The sequence below is a fragment of the Pongo pygmaeus genome, chromosome 6 (assembly GCF_028885625.2).
Source record: "Pongo pygmaeus isolate AG05252 chromosome 6, NHGRI_mPonPyg2-v2.0_pri, whole genome shotgun sequence".
NCBI classification, from domain to species: Eukaryota; Metazoa; Chordata; class Mammalia; order Primates; family Hominidae; genus Pongo; species Pongo pygmaeus.
The window spans coordinates 69,262,981-69,283,843 of NC_072379.2; the positions used below are offsets into that span (position 1 = coordinate 69,262,981).

Here is a 20,863-nt window from a genome sequence, read left to right on the forward strand (position 1 = left end):
CCTGGGCGACAGAGTGAGACTCCATCTCAAAAAACAAATAAAAACATTAGTTACCAGATAAATGTTTTTCTTTTTATTCATCCTCACATCACTTGTATGCACAAAACCTTAAGGAGTCCAAGTTTTGGCTGTTAGATTCTTTTTCCACCTGGATTCCAACTAGGAATTCACTTCAGGATAATCAGAAAGTGGAGTTAGCTGCTCAAAGAGCACCAACCGGAAGGAGAGAGCAGAGGGGCTGAAAGCACCCATGAGAGAGGAGGTCGGCCCCCTGCAGGATGTCTCAGGCATTTCTAAGTAGTGAGACAACTTTGGAGCAATACCTAATATTTTAACATTGGAGCCTTGCACCTTGGATTAGGAGGAAGTCCAGGAGAAAGCCTCCGCAGGTGATTAGTGTGTGTGCATTGGGGTGAGCGTCAGGCTGGCTCTAGGTCCCTGTTGCTGCTTGCATAAGAGCTGGGCACCTCTGTCTAGGTGTAGGTCAGCCTCGCCCTTCTCTACCTTCTCCCCGGACTGCTGCAGCTGATCCTTCAGATTCACTGACCCCTGGGGCTCTTCTCTCTTCGTGAAGAATGAAAAGAAACTCCATTCACTTCTCATGACCAGCGCGCTCCCAGGAGAAATCCCATAGTAGGACTGGGCCCTTAACTGCAGTCCTTTCCCTGTCAGGGTAGGCAAGAATGTTGGATGGGGAAGGTTAGAAGGACTGTTATGGGGTGTGAGTGGGGCTCCCATTGTGCCTGGACCCACTGCTCGCTCCAATTTACAAGTCTACTCCGAAAGTCTTCATCTTCTCCATCTTTATGGCCAGATATTTTTGTTTCATTTTGATTTTTGTTTGTTGTTTCCTTGAGGCTCTCTGTTGTCTGTTTGCCTCCTGTCTGCTAGACAGGCCCACAGATGTCAGACCTGTTAATAATGACCTCCTAATCCAATTCATTTGCTATGTAACCAATAACAGATTTAGAAAAATTTTTGTATATAACAAGGACCCATATTCAGAATGTGAACGTTGAATCTCAATTTATCCCCAACTGTGACTGAAGCTGCACCAAACACACAAAGACAAATTGTGAACTTGGATGACACAAGGAAGGGACTCCAGGCTAGACTGGAACCAAGGCCCTGGTTATAGTCATCCCAGATTCTTTAGAGCAAATTCTAAACTATATCCCACAAAGCCATTGTAAGTTGTATTTTGTTATCTACACCTAAATAATTGTTTAAATCAAATATGCAGTAAACTTTGTGTATCCTGCACTTCATAACCTGCTTTGCCATTATCAATCCTTTAGTGTCTTCACAAAGTTGAATTAAACAACCCATCTAGGTATAGTTTTTTTCAGCAAAGAATCTCTTGCTCAGACTGAGCAAAATCACACCAGTGTTGCTTTAAGAAGGCTTCCTTTGCCTGGTTGGCTTTATCTGATACCAGAACAGGATGAAGATACAAGTATTGTTGAAAATAACATGGATGTGTTAAAATTTACAGATGGTATAATGTGTACCAATTAGCAATAAGAGTTCATTAACAGACATTAGAATGTTGTAAGAGAATTTGCCAAACTTTGCAAGTTGACATCATTGGGAGAAAAAAGCATTTGGGGCCATCATCAGAACGAAGCTCTTTTTAGCCTGTGGGACAATTCTAATGACTTAAAGAAACATGGTAAGAGATTGGGGGCTCTGTTAGAGGTATAATACCTCATTAGACCTGTTTGCACATTCCTATTTTATTTTCCTAGGATTCTGTAATCTTATATATTTTGTTGTACTTTAATTTTTAATGCTGCTATTAGTAGCCAGAAACATAAGAACAAACAGAAAATATTTTCTTCCTCTCCGGGTGACTTATACTTGAGATTAGCCTGACACATGCAAAAGGGAAAGATAGAGGTAAGGATTTCTAAAGGACATAGTTAATTAAAACCGATAAAAATATAGGCCCAATGAACGGGAGTCAAATCAGATGTCCTGAAGATAAATATAACTTCAAGCATGTGTTAGACAATGTACAGGTTTGCACAACTTCACTGTCCCTGATGACCAGCAATTCCAGGCTGGATCCCCAACTCTAGGATGACTTTACACAACACAGAATATAAATGACTCCTTGCTATGTTTTGTAACACTAGTAAAAGGCTATTGCATTTGTGACTTTCTAAGTATATCTAAGAATCAATGCAGGAGGCTTTGTGCACTGGGTATTAGCTGTATCATCTTTGATGCAACATTTAACTTTCAACTACTTCCATTTCCTCTTAAGGTGAAAAAATTGTGCTGGATAGGCTCTAATGTTCATCCAAGCTCTACCATGATTCATATCAGAAGACAGAAGTACACTTCTTTCTTTCCTAATAAAATTAATAGCACTTACATAATTTTAGTGTTTGCTAATGGATTAACACTAATACAAGTCTGCATAGAATATAAACAATTTAATGGAAATGCCAAACCATTTAAAGATTTAAATATTCTATGGTCTATTGCACTGTATTATAAAGGCAATTATACTTTCACTTTTTTTCTGGGCCATTGAATTCAACCTGTGAGTATATTTTTGGTTAGAAAATTTGTTTTAAAATGAGGCTTGCAGGAGTTCAAGACCAGCCTAGCCAGCATGGTAAAACCCCATCTCTACTAAAAGTACAAAAATTAGCCTGGCGTGGTGGCACACACCTATAGTCCCAGCTACTCAGGTGGTGAGGCACAAGAATCACTTGAACCTGGGAGGCAAAGGTTGCAGTGTCTCAGGATCACACAACTATACTCCAGCCTGGGTGACAGTGCAAGTCTCAAAAACAAAAACAAAACAACAACCAAAAAAACCCAACGACGACAAAAAAAACCATGGCTGGGCACAGTGGTTCACACTTGTAATCCCAGCACTTCAGAGGCTGAAGCAGGAGGATTGCTTGAGCTCAGGAGTTTGAGACCTGCCTGAGCAACATAGTGAGAACTAATTTCTACTAAAAATAAAAAATTAGCTGGATGTGGTGGCGCCTGTAGTCCCAGCTACTGGAGAGGCTGAGGCAGGAGGGGATCGAGCCCAGGTGACTGAGGCTATAGTGAGTTATGATAGCACCACTGCACTCCAGCCAGGGCAACAGAGTGAGACCCTGTCTCCAGATAAATAGACAGACACCTTTTTTCTTTACTTACTGGATTTCTGTGCCTTTGAGTCATGTAATATATGATTACTCAAGTGACAAAGGGCATGGTAAGGTAGATTTCTATCATAAAAATATACCCAGTTAAATTCTAGTTGACACATTATTAAAAATTCAGAAAATATATAATTCTTAAAATGAAACTTATGTTGAGGTAAATGTAGATTCCCATGCACTTGTAAGAAATTATACAGAAAAATCCTGTGTACCCTTTAACTAGTTTTCTTCAGTGGTAATATCTTGCAAAACTACTGAGTACAATATCACAACCAGGATATTGACATTCAAAAACACAAGATACAGAATATTTCCATCATCACAATGATGCCTCTGTTGCCCTGTTACAGCCATACACATTTCCTCCCATCACCACATCCTTCCACACCTTCCTTAATGCCTAGTGACCAGTATTCTCCATTTCTGTGATTGTGTCATTTCAAGAATGTTACATAAATGACATACAGTGTGTAATCTTTGGGGATTTTTCTTCCTTCACTCAGTATATTTCTCTGGAGATTTTCTCAGGTTTTGTTTAGCAATTGTTTGTTTTTTATTGACAAGTAGTACTCCAAGGTATAGATGTACCATAGTTTATTCACCCATTAAGAAACACATAGGTTTTTTTCTGTTTGTGACTATTATGAATGAAACTGCTATAAACATTCATGTACATATTTCTTTGTGAATATTTTAATTTTTCTGGGATAAATGCCCAGGAGTGCAGTTGTATGGTGTTTGCATGCTTAGCTTTTCAAGAAACTGCAAAACAGTTTTCCACAGTGTCCGGGCTATTTTATCTTGCCACCAGAAACATATGAGTGATCCATTTTTTCCACATTCTCACCAGCATTTGGTGTAGTCAACTATTTTTTATTTTAGCCATTCTGAGAGCTTTGTAATTATACTGTGGTATTAATTTGGATTTTCCTAATGGTTAATGATGTTGAACATCTTTCCAGATGCTTATTTTTCATCTGTACACCATCTGCAGCAAAATTATTTTTCATGATTTTTGTCTATTTTCTAATTGGATTTTTAATTTTTTGACTATTGAGTTTTTAAGACTTCTTTATGCACTCATTTATCAGATATGTAATTTGAAAATATTTTATCTCAGGCTATAGCTTATCTTTTCATTGTCCTAACAGAGAAACAGGATCTCTTACAGAGCAAAAGAGTTTTAATTTTGATGAAGTACAATTTATCAATTTTCCTGATTTGGACCATGATTTTGGTATCAAATCTAAAAATTTTCTAGCCCTAGATGCAAAGATTTTCTGTGCTTTTTCCCTGCAAGTTTCATAGTTTTATGTTTTAAATTTAGGATATTTTCAATCTGCCTGCCTTTTCTTTTTCTTGACTTACTGTACAGACTAGCACTTCTAGCCCCATTTTGAATAAGAGTGGCAAGAGTCACCTCCTTGTACTGTTCCTGATCTTTGGAGGAAAGCATTCAGCTTTCTACTATTAAGCATAATGTTAGCTGTAGGTTTTTAGTAAATGTGCTTTATCAATTTTGGGAAGTTCTCTTCTGTTCCTGTTTTTTTAAGAGTTTTTATTATGAAGGGGTATAAAATTTTTGTTGACTACTTTCTCTGCATTGATTGATCATATGATTTATTTTCTTTAGCCTGTTAATATGATTGATTACATTCATTGATTTTCAAATATTGAACCAGCCTTGCATCCCTAGAATAAGCTTCACTTGGTCACAGAGTCATGGAGTATAATTTTCTTTATATATTGTAAATTCCATATGCTAATATTTTGCTAATAATTTCTGTATGCATATTCATGAAGGACATTGGCCTAAAGCTTTCATTTTTTGTACATTTTTGCCTGTTTTTGGTATTATCGGGTGTCTTTGTATGTTCTGGCTGCTGAAACAAAATATCTTTGACGGGGTAACTTAGAAACAACAGAAACTTATTTCTCACTGTTCTGGAGGCTAGAAAGACCAAGATAAGGTGCTAGTGGTGTCTGCTTGAGGGCCCACTCCTCATGGATGGGGCCATCTAACTGTGTACTCACATGGTGAAAAGGGCAAACATGCTCTATCGGCTGTTTTTCTAAGGGCACTGATTTTATTACTGAGGACAGAACCATGGGCTTCCTCCAGGAACACAAGGCTGGTTCAATATTTGAAAATCAGCTAAGATAGCTGGCCATATTAATAGGCTAAAAGAGAAAAGTCATGTAACTATACTAATCAATGCAGAAAAAGAATTTGACAAAATTTTATACCCATTCATGATTAAAACTTTAAGAAAAATAGGAATGGAAAGGAACTTTCTAAAATTGATAAAGAGCATGTACTAAAAATCTATACTTAATATTATACTTAATGGTAAAAAGCTAATGCTTTCCTTCTAAGATCAGGAACAACAGAGCACTGGAAGTTCTTGTCTCCTAATAGTATCATCTTGGGCGTCAGAATGTCAGGATATGAATTTGAGGGGGGAGCATAAACCTTCATATTATAGCATAGTATTAAAAAATGAATTGGGCTATTCGTTTATTTGATGTTGGGTGAGGAAATTTCAGTCATGTGATATGTGCTCTATGGTGGGTAAGCACAGGTACTATGAGAATCCATAGATGGGGCCTGATTTAATCTGGGCAAGAAGGTAGGCAGGGGTAGGGAAGGCCTGCTAGAGAAGATGATCTATTAGGTTGGTGCAAAAGTAATTGCGGTTTGGCAAAAACCTAATAGAGGAGAGTTAACCAGGCTAACTAGGTGGGTGGGTAAGAGATCAGGATGTGTCAGTAAGAGAAAACAGTGTAGAGGGGATAGTGGTAGAGTTCATTAGGGGTCCTGCATTTTTTATTGTGTCTAGAGCTAAATGTGTGTCTGTTGGGGACTGGACAAAAGAGGATCTTGAGGGGAGAGAGAATAAGAGGTAAGACTAAGGTGTAAATAAAGACTTAATCCTGGACAGTCTGGTAGGACCTAAGGAGTTTGAACCAGTAAGTACAATGGTGGGGAGTCATGGCAGAGTGTCAAGTCCAGAAGAGACAAATGATTGTTGACTTCAGTGTATACAATGGAACTTTTGCCTGTGAGTACTCGCTGTAATAAGGTATGTAAAATGTAAAGTAAAATATATTCAACCAAGACTAGATTTTCTTTAGATTGCATTTTCTTAGATCTCTATTTAGACTAGAGAGAGATTGTTCCTAAGTAACAAATCCATTTTTTAAAGAACCAAAACAATTTGGGTTGCCCACTTAAAAACTGAAGTCCAACTCTCATTCTTTTCCCACTGCCTAGGAAAATGTAAACCATTGGATGGACATGTTTTTATTGAAACATTTAAGCACTTTTTTGTTTTCTTCCTTTTGACCAGTCATAAGTAATTTAGGTTTTTGTAAATTACTAGTCAATTTGTCTCCCTTTAAATATTTTAACATACATTTAGTGAATAATTGTGAACAAGGGCGCATCACTTGTGAGACACCTGAAATGTCTCATAGTCTCATCCCACAAGTATCATATGATTGGAGAAAAAAGACATATATGTAGGAAAAAATTCATAATAATACAGGATGATGTGTGATATCAAATAAGTGGAACTGACAATAAGGGTGATTAAAATTTAGGGAAGGCAGAGAACACTTTGAACATGATGCAAGGGGAACTGGCTTCTTTATCATTTCATTCATAACTTTATTGAGGACCTGTCCTTGGCGTTGAGCCAGATAATATCCCTGTTCTCATGGGGCTTACTTTCTTTGAGGGAGATAGACATGGTAAAAATAAGACCGTTTCATTATGAATACGAAACAGGGCAAGGTAGACTAAGTGAAGTGGGTACTATTTAATCAGGGAGGCCTCTCTGGGGAGGAGACATATATACTGAAACAATGCCAAGAAGGAGCCAGCCATGATTTAAGGTGAAAATTCTAAGCAAAGGTACCAACCAATCCAAGGAATAAGCTTGGGGTGTTTGCCAATGTGGCTGAAGGGACTGCAAAGAACAAGAAGGGATGGTAGAAAATAAGATCAAAAGGGTCTAGATCACATATGTCATGGAAAGCCATTTCAGGATTTTTAAGTAGAGGAGTAAAATAAAATGTTTATTAAAAAGACAATCTCGGCCATGTGGGGTGGCTCAAGCCTGTAATCCCAGCACTTTGGGAGGCTGAGGCAGGTGGATTACCTGAGATCAGGAGTTCAAGACCAAACTGGCCAACATGGAGAAACCCCATCTCAAGTAAAAATACAAAAATTAGCCTGGTATGGTGGCGCCCAGCTGAGGCACAAGAAGCCCTTAAATCTGGGAGGTGGAGGGTGCAGTAAGCAGACATTGCACCACTGCACTCCAGCCTAGAAGACAAAGACTCAAAAAAAAAAAAAAAAAAAAAAAAAAAAAGGCTGGTGACTGGAGAAAGAAGGAAAAAATCAGATTCAGATGTGTCAAGTGCTACTGGGTGTACTAAGAGTTTAAAGAAGTGACCATTGGACTTGATAACATAGAAATCCTGTGACCCTGACAGGAGCCACTTCGGTGGAATAGCAGCAAGTGAAGTCCCAACAGGAGTTGATTGAGGGGGAAGTACAAGCCATGAAACACATTTTTGTGAAAGTGATTAAGTGCCTTTAAAAAATATTCTGCTAAAACATCGCCTTCTGCTGAAACACTTTGCGTACTCCTAAAACGTGTTTTTGAACAACGTTTCTTAAGTTGGAAGGAAATTTAGAGATGATCTAGCCCAACCCTTTCATTTTACAGATGGCCAGAATAAGGTCTGGGGCATTTAACTAGTTTGCAGAGCCAGATGCCTAACTTACAGTTTGCAGTTTTTGTTTTTTAATTGTACACTGCTACTAATGGTAACTAACATTTAACTGAGAGCTTACTAGGTGCCATATGCTATGTCTAAAGCTTTACATATATTAATATAATTCTCATGATAATCTTGTAGAGTTGTAGTAAAATCTCCATTTACAGCTGAGAAAATGGAGGCACAGAATGTTGAAGTATCTTGTTTAATGTCATATATCTGACAAGTTCTGTGGCGCCAGAATTCAAAACCCAGATACTCAGGAGGACACATTCTTGATCGGTATTTTATTCTATTATTTTTATTAGTTCCAATCCTTATGACCCTGTTTAAAATGAGTATCTGCATTATTGTGCAAACACTTCTGAGATCTCATCACATACCTGATCCCATTTAACTTCAGTCTATCCCTCCATCACTTTTTGTGGAAAATGCTATCTAAGTTGGAGGTTCAGCTTGAGTATTCTTAATTTTTATTCTTTTTAATGCATACGGTGGTCAAAGTAAATAGCTAACATATTGGCATCAAATCGTTGCCTATTGAAGCAAGCTTTGAATGAAATTGGTTTGTCATTGACCACTGTAAGAAACTCATTTGTGAAGATAAAATGTAAAACATCATGACTCTTGTATATGCTTGCCTGTCTCTGAACTCCACCTCTATCAGCATACTCAATAAATTGCCTCTTTCCAACATTTATCTCCTATTTTGGGAGAAAGTTTTGTGGGAGCATCTACCACGTTGCAAAGATTCAACATTTCTCCTAAAAATAGGAGTTTCTTTTAGATGTAAGCAATGAAATTTCAAGCAACAATATTACTTCTCTCATGTCCTTTGCTTTTTTAAGATCTGAACCTCAAGATTCAAATGGATTTTCATTGAAATTCACCACGATCCTCTCTGCAGCTGTGGTCTGAAAATACCATTTCTGCATTTGTTTTAGCCCGTGGAATAACTGTGCTGAGAAACCACAGAGTCAATCAGATTCAAAATGTTAAAATCCTTCCTGCTTGGAGTTTTCCGTCTTCACATCAAAGCATTTCATGCCCGTCAGCAACTTTTTAATGCATTTGCTCCTCGTTTGCACAATTTCCATTTAAAGACGTTCCTTGGCTGACTTCTCTGATGAAGTTTCCTGCTTGCCAGGAGAGCACGCTAATGCAGAAATTACAAAGGGGGCTTCGCGTCCCTTTTCTGGAGGACCTGATATTTCAGATAATTTCCAGCTTCAGTTTTGGAGAAACTACTGTTCTTTGCACCAGGGGAAAAGAAACTGATTTTCAGTGTGAGCAACCTGTGAAGATAGAGACAAATATAAGTAAATGAGAATGTCATTTAGGAAAAGAATTGAAGATACAATAGAAGCACTTACTAGACTCCATATAATAATGTCATCATATAATAATGTCATGTCTTTGTTCTAACTTAAGCTTGCATGTATACAATGGGGTTCAAGAAACTCGGCAAGAGTTTTGTTTTTTTTTTTTTTTTTCTTCCTTAAACTGAGTTAAACAGTCTTGACTGCCTTCTTTTAATTAAAAGAAAAATAATACATGTAACAATAGATTTGAAAAGGAAGAGCCCAAATCACCAAGGGCAGTAATCTTCTGGAAAATGTTAATATTCATGAGTTATAGGAAAGTGATGAGAGCCAACACATCACTTTTTTTTTTTGCTCCAAGTAATCAATTCTTTGCCTACAGCCAAACCAGGCCTTTTAATAAAATTATTATTACTTAAAAAGATAAAATTATTATTTAGCATTCATAAGTCAAAAATAATAAACCCAGGGTTTATATTTTGATATACCTTTCACATCATGTAAAACTATATTTGAAAACAACTTGTTTCATCAAATCATAATATTTCTGTACTAAACAACAGAGTTGAATGAAGTTTGGCTTAAATATCCTTATTTTATTTCTGTATTTGTCCTAAATCAATTCACCATGGTTCAGATTCAATATTTAGTTGATAATAAGTGAACTGGCTAATATATTTATTTATTGAATTTTCATCCTATACTACATAATATTCATAACTATACAAATATACAAATATGGAGTTCCCATTCTATGACTGCTAAATTAAGCACATCTAGATCAGCCTTTTATCCATTTTTCATGTTTCCTTCCTTCTCTTAGGAAGAGTTGTGATTTCTGAAATGGTGGGAAAATTTGAATATCTACATTTCACCTCTACTTTTTCGGGGAGAAGTTCATGAAGAAGTGATTGGGAAGGAGAGCAAGTCTTGGCTGGACAGTGTGGTAAGTCAGCAAGGGTGAAAAGAGAGGGGGTCCCTGGCAACTATATATATAGTTCTTCCAGGGAAAGAAACATAGCCTCAAATTTGCTTTTCATCCTGTTCTGACATTGCAAGGACAAAATAGTGAAACTCCTTGGACCACTTTTGTAACTTGCAGTGTTCTCATTGAGCTACATTTTTTTGCTTGCTTCAAGGACTTAGAAGTCTGTAAAGTGCAAATCCACAAATAAAAGCTTAAAATCATACAGTTAATCACAACAATAGGTGAGAAAGATGTAGCATGCAGAATGCCAGACTATTAGCTGATTAACTGAAAATGTGTATATATTTTTCAGCAGTTAGTGGAGAGATCAGTAGAACACATATTTAATTAGCCATGTGGTTTGTTTTACTGGGACTGGAGCTACATGTCTCTCCCACTCTGCCAGGCTTTTAGGACTTCACAAGCTTAATATATACGCACACACATACATATTTTGTAAGTTTTATTTCATGTATATATATATACACATACACACACACACTTACGTATTTTGATTATCCAAAATGAGACTTAATATCCAAATCATATTTAGTTATGTTGCTAAAAAAGTAAGAAAAACATAGCAGTCTAATTTCCATTCTTTAAAGAGCAGGAAGGTTGGAAACTTTTGGTTTCAAGTGTATAAAATGCACTGTTTTAATTCTTCCATGTATTATGAAAGAAAGTTTATATTTTATAAAAGATTAAAGCATGTTATGTATCTTAGAAAAAAGCGTCAAGAAAATATAGTTTTCATGACTTAGTACTTTACCGTTTTTTTTTAAACTATCCATTTACTTTGGGAGAAATTTTATGTTAACTATTTTCTAGTCATAGCACAGATCTAGTAAGGTTAAAATATAATTTTAATTAACATAAGTAGGATTCATAAATTTTCACTCAGGAAAAACAAGCTACTTGGGAAACAGATAACATTCTTAGATCTGAATATTTACCACATAAAATCCACATTGAAAAGTAGCTAATATATATATTTTATTAAAGATGAAGTTATAATATATAAATGTAAAAAACAGCATGGAAATAGAGCTGATGATTTTAAGAATGGTGGCAAGCTCAAGCTCAGTAGTCAAGTTCTATACAGTTGATATTTAAAGTTCTAAGATCTGTGATATATATATCTATATACAGAGATATCCTTTTCCTCTGCCAAACAGGAAGCTATAACCACAAGCTATTGAATGCAAGTTACCTACTGAAACCTTATAACACTGGTTCGCAACCTTTTTGGCACCAGGGACCGCTTTCATGGCAGATAATTTTTCCAAGGACCAGGGTAGGTGGGGGATGGCATTAGATTCTCATAAGGAGTGCGCAACCTAGATAACTTGAATGCAGAGTTCACGATAGGGTTCATGCTCTTATGAGAATCTAATGCTGCCGCTGATCTGACAATAGGCGGAGCTTGGGCAGTAATGCTGGCTTGCCTGCCACTCACCTTCTGCTATGTGACCCTGTTCTTAACAGGCCATGGACAGGTACTGGACTAGGGCTTGAGAACCCCTGCCTTGTAATAAAGAATTTATTTTTCTATTCTCCGAAAGATTCCATAGAAATGTGAGGAGGAAAAGTTGCAATTATTTCTGAACCTTCCCATCAGCCTTGTCTCTGATAGAATTGGCCTATTGTGGACGGGCTTTGTCTAGATTAGAGAAAGTAGAAGATGCTCTTTTGGTGTAATTGTCCAGGTGAGTCCTTCATGTCAATTATTTCGTTCTTGTTCTTGTTATTTGTATCAGTCTGTTTTCATGCTGCTGATAAAGACATACCTGAGACTGGGCAATTCACAAAAGAAAGAGATTTCTTGGACTTACAGTTCCACATGGCCGGGGAGGCCTCACCATCATGGCAGAAGGCAAGGATGAGCAAGTCACATCTTATGTGGATGGCAGCAGGCAAAGAGAGAGCGAGCTTGTGCAAGGAGACTCCCGTTTTTAAAACCATCAGATCTCGTGACACTTATTCACTATCAAGAGAACAGCAAGGTAAAGACCTGTCCCCATGATTCAATTATCTCCCACTGGGTCACTCCCATAACACGAGGCAATTATGGGAGCTACAAGATGAGATTTGGATGGGGACACACAGCAAAACCATATCGTTATCCTTTTTATGGATAAGTTACTAATCATAATATAGAGTCATTTTTTCAGGAGGTTACTGTGAAATGACCTTCCCTCAGGCAAGAAAACCTAATATCGCAACCCTCAGATTTTATGAGTCCCTTTCATGTAGGAAAATAACTGATACTTTCCCTATCAAATCAATAATGTTCAGCCAGGCATTTATTTTTTATTTTTATTTTTCAGGATGAAGGTAAAATCTTACAATTCAAAGTAACAATGTGGTTCGTTTGACCAAATACTTACTGTGGACTTCAGGACCATTTATTCAAATTGCTGTCTTTGATTAACTCGAGAACTCTTGGTGCCTTTTTTCTTCTAGCTTTCTTCAACAACTGTAATTAATCACAGAATTTGTCATCAATCTTTCCACCAAGGCCATGAATACTCTTTGAATGAATGACGATTCTTTCTTTGTGTTAAGTTTCTGTGCCCCAAGGCTATTAAAGTTTCATAGTTTCTCCACATTCTTCAAAGCTTTCAACTTTTGGCTAAAAACAACATGACAGAACAAGATCTATTATCTGGGTTTATGAATTAATCTGCATTCAAATGCCTGGTGATTATAGCACTTAAACCTGTTTATCAAAGCACAGGGCTTTTGGAGAAAGTATTTCTGAAAGTTGTGCCTATAAAAAGGGTAGAAAAGACTCCAAGACTCCGGTGTGATCAAAGCATTTGGATCAGGCAGCCATTCAACCACGTGGACTATTGGGACAAGGATTAGGCCCCCACAGAGTAGCTAAGTTTATAAAATGATTCAGAAGAGCCAAAAGATCAGAAAATAGTAGGATTAGTTGTCTGTTTTATTGTTCTGGGATTCTGTTTCTACGTTATGAAAGATCAAAGGGGTTTTCCACCTCTTCCCATGTTGATGTCTAGAACTTCCTTTCCAACTAGTGTGGTAAGGCTTATCCGTATATGATGAAGATTTGGGATTTTGCATCTGGCTTTTAAACTTCTTTGTGTAAATTGGACCTTTATCCCTTCACTTCATCCTCTTGATGTGGAAGCCAGCTAAAACATCCCCTCCAATCTTAATCTCTCTGTCTTTGCATGGCAACAAATCAGAATTGTTGCTCTTCTTTCCCCCTAATTCTCTGACATTTCTTATCTATTTCTTAATTCCTTTCTTCTCTGCTCTACCTACTGCCCTGCTCCCATGGTTCTAAATGACCTGTAGAAGGCCTTCATCACCCATGCCTATCCTAGTATTCATCAGTTGGCAGGGGGACTCCCTGCTTTCTCAAAGACTTCTCAACATAGAGAAATGCACAATAGAAGAGAAAGGGAAATATGGTTAAGCAAAGTAAGGATTTAGTTTTTGGAGAACCTTCAAAAGAAAGTTGTGAAACCTATGGGAAAGGTTTAGAGGAAATAGTTTCACTAAGAGCTAATGGGGGCTAAAGATTGTTGTAGAGTACATGTCAAATTACAATGCCTGGAAGCAAAGCGACAGTCTGGTCTCTAAAATAATATGAGGAAAAATATATGGTCAAATTGTTATAAATTCCATGTTTTCGTGGTAAAAATGTTGTGGTCAATAGGAAGACAATAGGTAAAACTAGATTCAAACTTCAAATTACTCATACAGGGAGAGAAAGAGAAACTCAAGCAGAATAAATCCTCCACAAGGATTGTTGTCCATTGCGTTGTGACATCATTAACTTGGGCAATTACCTCAGTGCCCAATTAATATGATGTTGGAATGGATTTCTAAGCCCACATTGCTCACCTAACCCCGTAGACTCTTCTCATTATTTGTGTTGTTCATTCTGTTACGTGCCAGGCGATGGTCTAAAATTCACTGAATATCTTACTATACCCAGGCCCCATCTTTGACGTTTTATATTTGTTAATAGAATTAATCTTTACAACTAATACAGGAGTTATTAAGAAATAATTTTTAGGCAGCTAGAAAGAAAGGGTAAAGATTCTCGGTGGTAATTTTCCTGTAAGAAGCAGCAACCCCCAAACCATTTCTTTTCTAACAGAAAGGCAGCTTGAAGGCCCAGACCAGCAAGCTTTGATATGCAAATGCAGGCCATTAGAAACTGGGTCCACCCAATATTGGCAATTCTCACCTTCCTCTTGTCGCAAGGTGTGCCCAGTGTCATGGCCACCTCCAGATAACTCAACATGTTCAGGACATCATGGCAGCCCACATTTACATATTAAAAGACTAAGGTGGGAGGACCAGGTTTTTCTGTGGGCTACGTGAATGATGCACCTGGTCAAACCAATCCCCTGGGCCCTATGCAAATCAGACACCGCCTCCTCCAGCCTCCAATATAACTGACCATTTTTCCACTGCACACAGGATTTCTCTCTTGGAGCCTCCCTCCCTCTGTCTCTGTATGGGGGAGCTGCTGCTTTCTTGCTTGCTTGTTAAACTTTCTGCTCCTTAAAACCATTCCATGTGTGTCTGTGCTGTTTTATCTAAATCAGTGTGAGACCAAGGACCCTGGTGCTCCTCCAGTCATTGCAGCTGTATCACAACTACACTGACAGGTGAGTTGTACCACCCTCATTTTACAGAATATAAAACTAAGGTTCAGGATGGCTAACCAACAAAGGTCATATGCTAATAAATGTTAAAGCTTAGACTTCAGGCCTGACTTCACTGATTGGGCATTTTATCAACTGTATATGTTTAGAGTTCTAAGTAAGTCCATTGTTGCAAACTTGAGATTAATTCCAGGAAGATTTGGAGATATATGACATGAAAGGAAGGAGGTCATAGTTTTTAGGTCAAATGATGTAACAAAGTCAACATATCACACAATTTTCATTCACCTTATGCTGACCCTTTTAAATGAAATGACATGGGTAATCAGGGTCACCCTTCCTGGAACTAGGTAGAAAGAAGTGCTGTTTCCTTTAGCTATTTAAGGATCAGCCTCCTACATTCATGGGGAGCTTATTATACAGGGCAATGTGACAGGCAATAGGGATATAAAATAAATGATTTCATACCAGAAGGTGTTTTTAGACTCAAGGAAGGAGTAAATATGCAAATGAGTAAATTCCATCAAGTTTAAGGCACCATTAACTTATCTCTTACTTTCTTTTCCAAGGAAAAAAGATGTCAAACTATATCATGCCTTCAGTTGTAGGATTTGAATATTCCTTTTAGAATCAATTACTTAGAGTATATGCCATGCCAGATGTCAATGCATTTACAGTGATGATGTTACAGCTGGGATGAGGATGGGCCCAGAAGAGAGTCAGAAAAATCTCTCTAGGCCAAGTGACCTTTGAATGTGGAAAGGTAAGGAGAAAGCGGTGTGAAGAAGAGATGTGCAGGCTATTCCATGCAGAATAAATAGAATGGGTAAAAAAGTATGCCTTTCTAGCTGGGACCCAGCCTGGCGTGTCCTGGGAAGATAAGGAAATGAGGAGGCTGTGTTGCGGGAAGTTAGGGACCCCTAAAGGAGGGACCAGCTGGAGCTGCAGCAGAGGAACATAAATTGTGAAGATTTCATGGACATTTATCAGTTTCCAAATAATACTCTTATAATTTCTGATGTCTGTCTTACTTTAATCTCTTAATCCTGTTACCTTCGTAAACTGAGGATGTATGTCACCTCAGGACCACTATGATATTTGTGTTAACTGTACAAATTGATTGTAAAACGTGTGTTTGAACAATGTGAAATCCGTGCACCTTGAAAAAGAACAGAATAACAGCGATTTTAAGGGAACAAGGGAAGACAACCATAGGGTCTGACTGCCTGCAGGGTTGGGCAAAATAGAGTCATATTTTTCGTCTTGCAGAGAGCCTATAAATGGACATGCAAGTAGGGAAGATATTGCTAAATTCTTTTCCTAGCAAGGAATATTAATAATTAATACCCTGGGGAAGGAATGCATTCCTGGGGGGAGGTCTATAAATGGCCGCTCTGGGAGTGTCTGTCTTATGCAGTTGAGATAAGGATTGAAATATGCCCTGGTCTCCTGCAGTACCCTCAGGCTTATTAGGGTGGGGAAAAACCGCCACCCTGATTTGAGGTCAGACCAGTTTTCTGCTCTCAAACCCTGTTTTCTGTTGTTTAAGATGTTTATCAAGACAATACGTGCACTGCTGAACATAGACCCTTATCAGTAATTCTGCTTTTGCCCTTTGCCTTGTGATCTTTTTTGGACCCTTATCAGTTTCTGGTTTTGTCCTTGTCCTGTTTCCTCGGAAGCATGTGAGCTTTGTTCTCCTTTTTGCCCTTTGAAGCACGTGATCTTTGTGACCTACTGCCTGTTCTTACACCCCCTTCCCTTTTGAAATCCTTAATAAAAACATGCTGGTTTTACAGCTCAGGTGGGCATCACAGTCCTACCGATATGTGATGCCACCCCGGGAGGCCCAGCTGTAAAATTCTTCTCTTTGTACTCTTTCACTTTATTTCTCAGCCAGCCGACACTTATAGAAAACAGAAAAAACCTACGTTGAAATATTGGGGGTGGGTTCCCTTGATTAGGCTGGGGCATCATTGGGGGCCTGGAGGCAGGATGGTGGTTAGGAATAAGGCTCCCAAGGTTCAGGCCAGACTGAAGGTCTTAATGCTAGGGAGTATGCGTTAACTTATTGCAGACAATGGGAAGCCACTGGAGAAACTCAGCAGGAAGCTGAGGCTATCTAACATCTTTTTCTTCCTTCTTTTTGGGTATGCTCCTATCAGAGGCTTTATAAATAGCTACTTTTATATCAAACTACATGCAACTTGTTTTCCCTGCTGGACTCCCATAGGTGTGAAGCCATGATTACCAGAATTTCTGATTCAAAGCTTCTTGGTGAGTTCCGCTCCTCTGAGTCTTTTATCTCCTTTCTCTTGATTTCTCTTTGCCCTGATCTTTACTCTGAAATTCTGCTCATTTCAACTGCTGCTTCTCCTAGGTATTGTGTCTTGTTCTTCCCCAAGTGTACAGCAGCTTACCATCATTATATGAACCCCCTTATACTTTGAGCTCTTACTGAACTTCTCTTGATTTATATATTTTGGTATATTTGGTCTTTTAGATTGAGCTCTTTGAGTATAGAGTGGGGATCTTAATGTCTTATCAATTCTATGTTAGACTGAGCTCAAAACAAACAGATACTAATAAAGATGACATAATAGGTATATTGAACTGTGTACTTATACATGGAAAAAACATCCCCTTTCCATATCCCCTGTTCTGCCTCTGAGGAGCAACAGAGGGAATAAAATGCCCCTACATTTGTATGCTTCTTAGTGTGATAGCCAGCCTCCAAGGCACTCCCAATGATCCCCACCTCCTAGAATTCACACCATTGTGAAATCACCTCCTATATCATACCAGCGTTGGTCTGTGGGATCAAATAATATGGCGAAAATGATGGTATGTTACTTCTGAGATGAGGTTGTAAAAGAACGCTAGCTACTAACACCTTGACCTCTCTTTCTCAGATTTCTTGCTCAGGGCAAGCCACCTGCCATGTCGTGAGAACACTCAAGCAGCACATGGCGAGGAATGGAGATGGACAGACATGGGCCAGCAAGAAACAGGCTTGCCAACAACAGCTTGTGTGATCCTGAAAGTGGGTCCTCTAGCCCCATATGACTCTTGCCCTGGCCAACAACTTAACTGCAACCTCAAGAGATACCTACCCTGAGTCAGAACCACCCAGTCAAACTACCCCTGGCATCTTAACCCAGAGTAACTGTGAGATAATTATGATGATTTTAAGCTTCATTTGTTATGCAGCAACAGATAACAAAACACTTAGCAAATGTTATTCCAGTGTTATTTGAGGGCCATAGGGATACAGGAGAAAAGAAAGGTGAACACTCAGGTTTAGAAAACAAAAGAAATTACAATCAAATCATTTTTCTAATAAAAAGTGGGTACTTTGCAATTTTGCCTTAGCTTAATTTTAAGGTAGAGCTATGTCAGAGTTCAAATTCAGTGTTCAATAACTTATTGCCCAAATGTACAATGATATATCTAGTCTCCTAAAGGAGGCCAGAAGAAAAGAAGAGTGAGCTGGTAAAAAGAGGGCTAAGATCCTCCAAGAACTGAGTTTGTGTTCCAGCTCTGTCACTTACTATTTGATTATCAATGGGCAATTTATGTAATCTGTTTTAAATCATGGTTTCCATACCAGTAAAAGGGATATAATAATTTAGATCCTGCATATCTGGAGACTAAAGGAGACAGTGTGTGTGGTGCTTTATAATACTGATGTGTTTTTGACTTAACAGGCCCCACTGACTGGAGGATGGCCATTTGACAACACATTCTTTCCTGAGGAAACTTTTGACTTCTGGTGACTTGGGCCCCAGGCAAGTATGTGCCAATCACAACTTTCTGGCTCATCCTAGGCTTCTCAGTCTCTGTCCCTCTATATTGAATTTGATTTTGAGAGGAAGGCATCCAAAAGAGTTGGTGTGAACCTAATATTGTCACAAAGCTAGGAAAATTTTGGGCTCAATATTTGAGACAGGAAGGAGAACCCCAGCTGCCTTACTGAGACTGACTTATAAGAGTAAATTATAAAAATGAACATTTTCTGTCTTATATTTTGAATACAAATTTTTGCATGTATTTGTAACTCACCTTATACTTTATATGTATTCAATGCTGAATGGAATTTTGATAGACTTAAAATCTGATAATCATTTTCTCTGCCATTTTCCAAAAGAACTGGAGTTTAAGCGGACTATGTAGAGGCCCAGCTATTTTCAAAGGCTTTCAGGGAAGATATTGAGTAACTTCTCTATTAGATGCTATTGGTGCCCAACACTTATTCCCTCAGTGCCCATGATTTAAAACAGATTACATAAATTGCCCATTGATAATCAAATAGTAAGTGACAGAGCTGGAACACGAACTCAGTTCTTGGAGGATCTTAGCCCTCTTTTTACCAGCTCACTCTTCTGGCCTCATTTAAGAGATTAGATGGATCATTGTACATTTAGGCTATAAGTCACTAAACACTGAATTTGAACTGTGACATAGATCCACCTTAAAATTAGTTCCTTTTATGGCTGATTAGTATTTCATCATATATATTTACATTTTCTGTATCCACTTGTTGATTGATGGACATTTGGGGTGGTTCCACGTTTTTGCAATTGCAAATTGTGCTGTTATAAACAATTGTACTTGCTGTAAACAAGTATCTTTTAAAAGATACTTGTATACACATAATAATAAGATAATGACTTCTTTTCCTCTAGGTAGATACCCAGGAGTGGGATTGCTGAATCAAATGGTAGATCTACTTATAGTTCTTTAAGGAATCTCCACACTGTTTTCCGTAATGGTTGTACTAGTTTACATTCTCAACAACAGTGTAAAAGTGCTCCCTTTTACCACATCCATGCCAACATCTATCATTTTTTGATTATGTCCATTCTTGCAGGAGTAAGGTAGTATCACATTGTGGTTTTGATTTGCATTTCCCTGATAATCAGTGATGTTGAACATTTTTCCATATATTTATTGGCCATCTGTACATCTTCTTTTTAGAATTGTCTATTCAGGTCCTTGGCCCACTTTTTGATGGGATTTTTTTCTTGCTGATTTGAATTTCATGTAGATTCTGGATATTAGTCCTTTGTTAGATGTATAGTTTGTGCAGATTTTCTCCCACTCTGTGGGTTGTCTGTTAACTCTGCTGTTTATTTTGCCACGCAGAAACTTTTTAGTTTAAGTCCCATCTATTTATCTTTGTTTTTGGGTTCTTGTTCATGAAGTCTTTGCTAAGACAATGTCTAGAAGGGTTTTTTCCATGTTATCTTCTAGAATCTTTATGGTTTCAGGTCTTAGATTTAAGTCTTTGATCCATCTTGAATTGAGTTTTGTATAAGGTGAGAGATGAGGATCCAGTTTCATTTTTCTACCTGTGGCTTGCCAATTATCTCAGCACCATTTGTTGAATACAGTATCCCTTCTCCACTTTGTTTTTGTGTTGCTTTGTCGAAGATCAGTTGGCTGTAAGTATCTGGCTTTATTTCTGGGTTCTCTATTCTGTTCTATTGGTCTATGTGCCTATTTTTTATGAGTATCATGTTGTTTTGGTGACTATAGCCTTATAGTATAGTTTGAAGTCAGGTAATGTGATACCTTCAGATTTGCTCTTTTTGCTTAGTCTTTCTTTGGCTATACGGGCTTGTTTTTGGTTCCACATGAATTTTAGCATTTTTTTTTCTAGTTCTGTGAAGAATGATGGTGGTTTTTTGATGGGAATTGCATTAAATTTGTAGATTGCCTTTGGCAGTATGGTCACTTTCACAATATTGATTCTACCCATCCATGAGCATGGAATGTTTCCACTTGTTTGTGTCATCCGTGATTTCTTTCAGCAGTGTTTTGTAGTTTTCCTTATAGAGGTCCTTCACCTCCTTGCTTAGGTGTATTCTTAAGTATTTTATTTGTTTTGCAGCTATTATAAAAGGAGTTGAGTTGTTGATCTGATTCTCAGCTTGGTCATTGTTGGTGTATAGCATTGCTACT

The 20,863-nt window shown here is 37.9% G+C and overlaps 1 long non-coding RNA gene across 1 annotated transcript in view; it reads right to left on the bottom strand.

Annotated features, from left to right (window-relative positions):
* Positions 1-8,149: 8,149 nt before the first annotated feature.
* LOC129041345 (uncharacterized) overlaps positions 8,150-20,863 on the bottom strand; it is a 92,238-nt gene continuing 79,524 nt past the window's right edge. Inside the window, exons 3-5 of the long non-coding RNA XR_008503839.2 lie at positions 12,638-12,726; positions 12,083-12,234; positions 8,150-9,253 (exon numbers count right to left, since the gene is read on the bottom strand). This is a non-coding gene — a long non-coding RNA (uncharacterized LOC129041345). The remainder of the gene's footprint in view (positions 9,254-12,082; positions 12,235-12,637; positions 12,727-20,863) is intronic.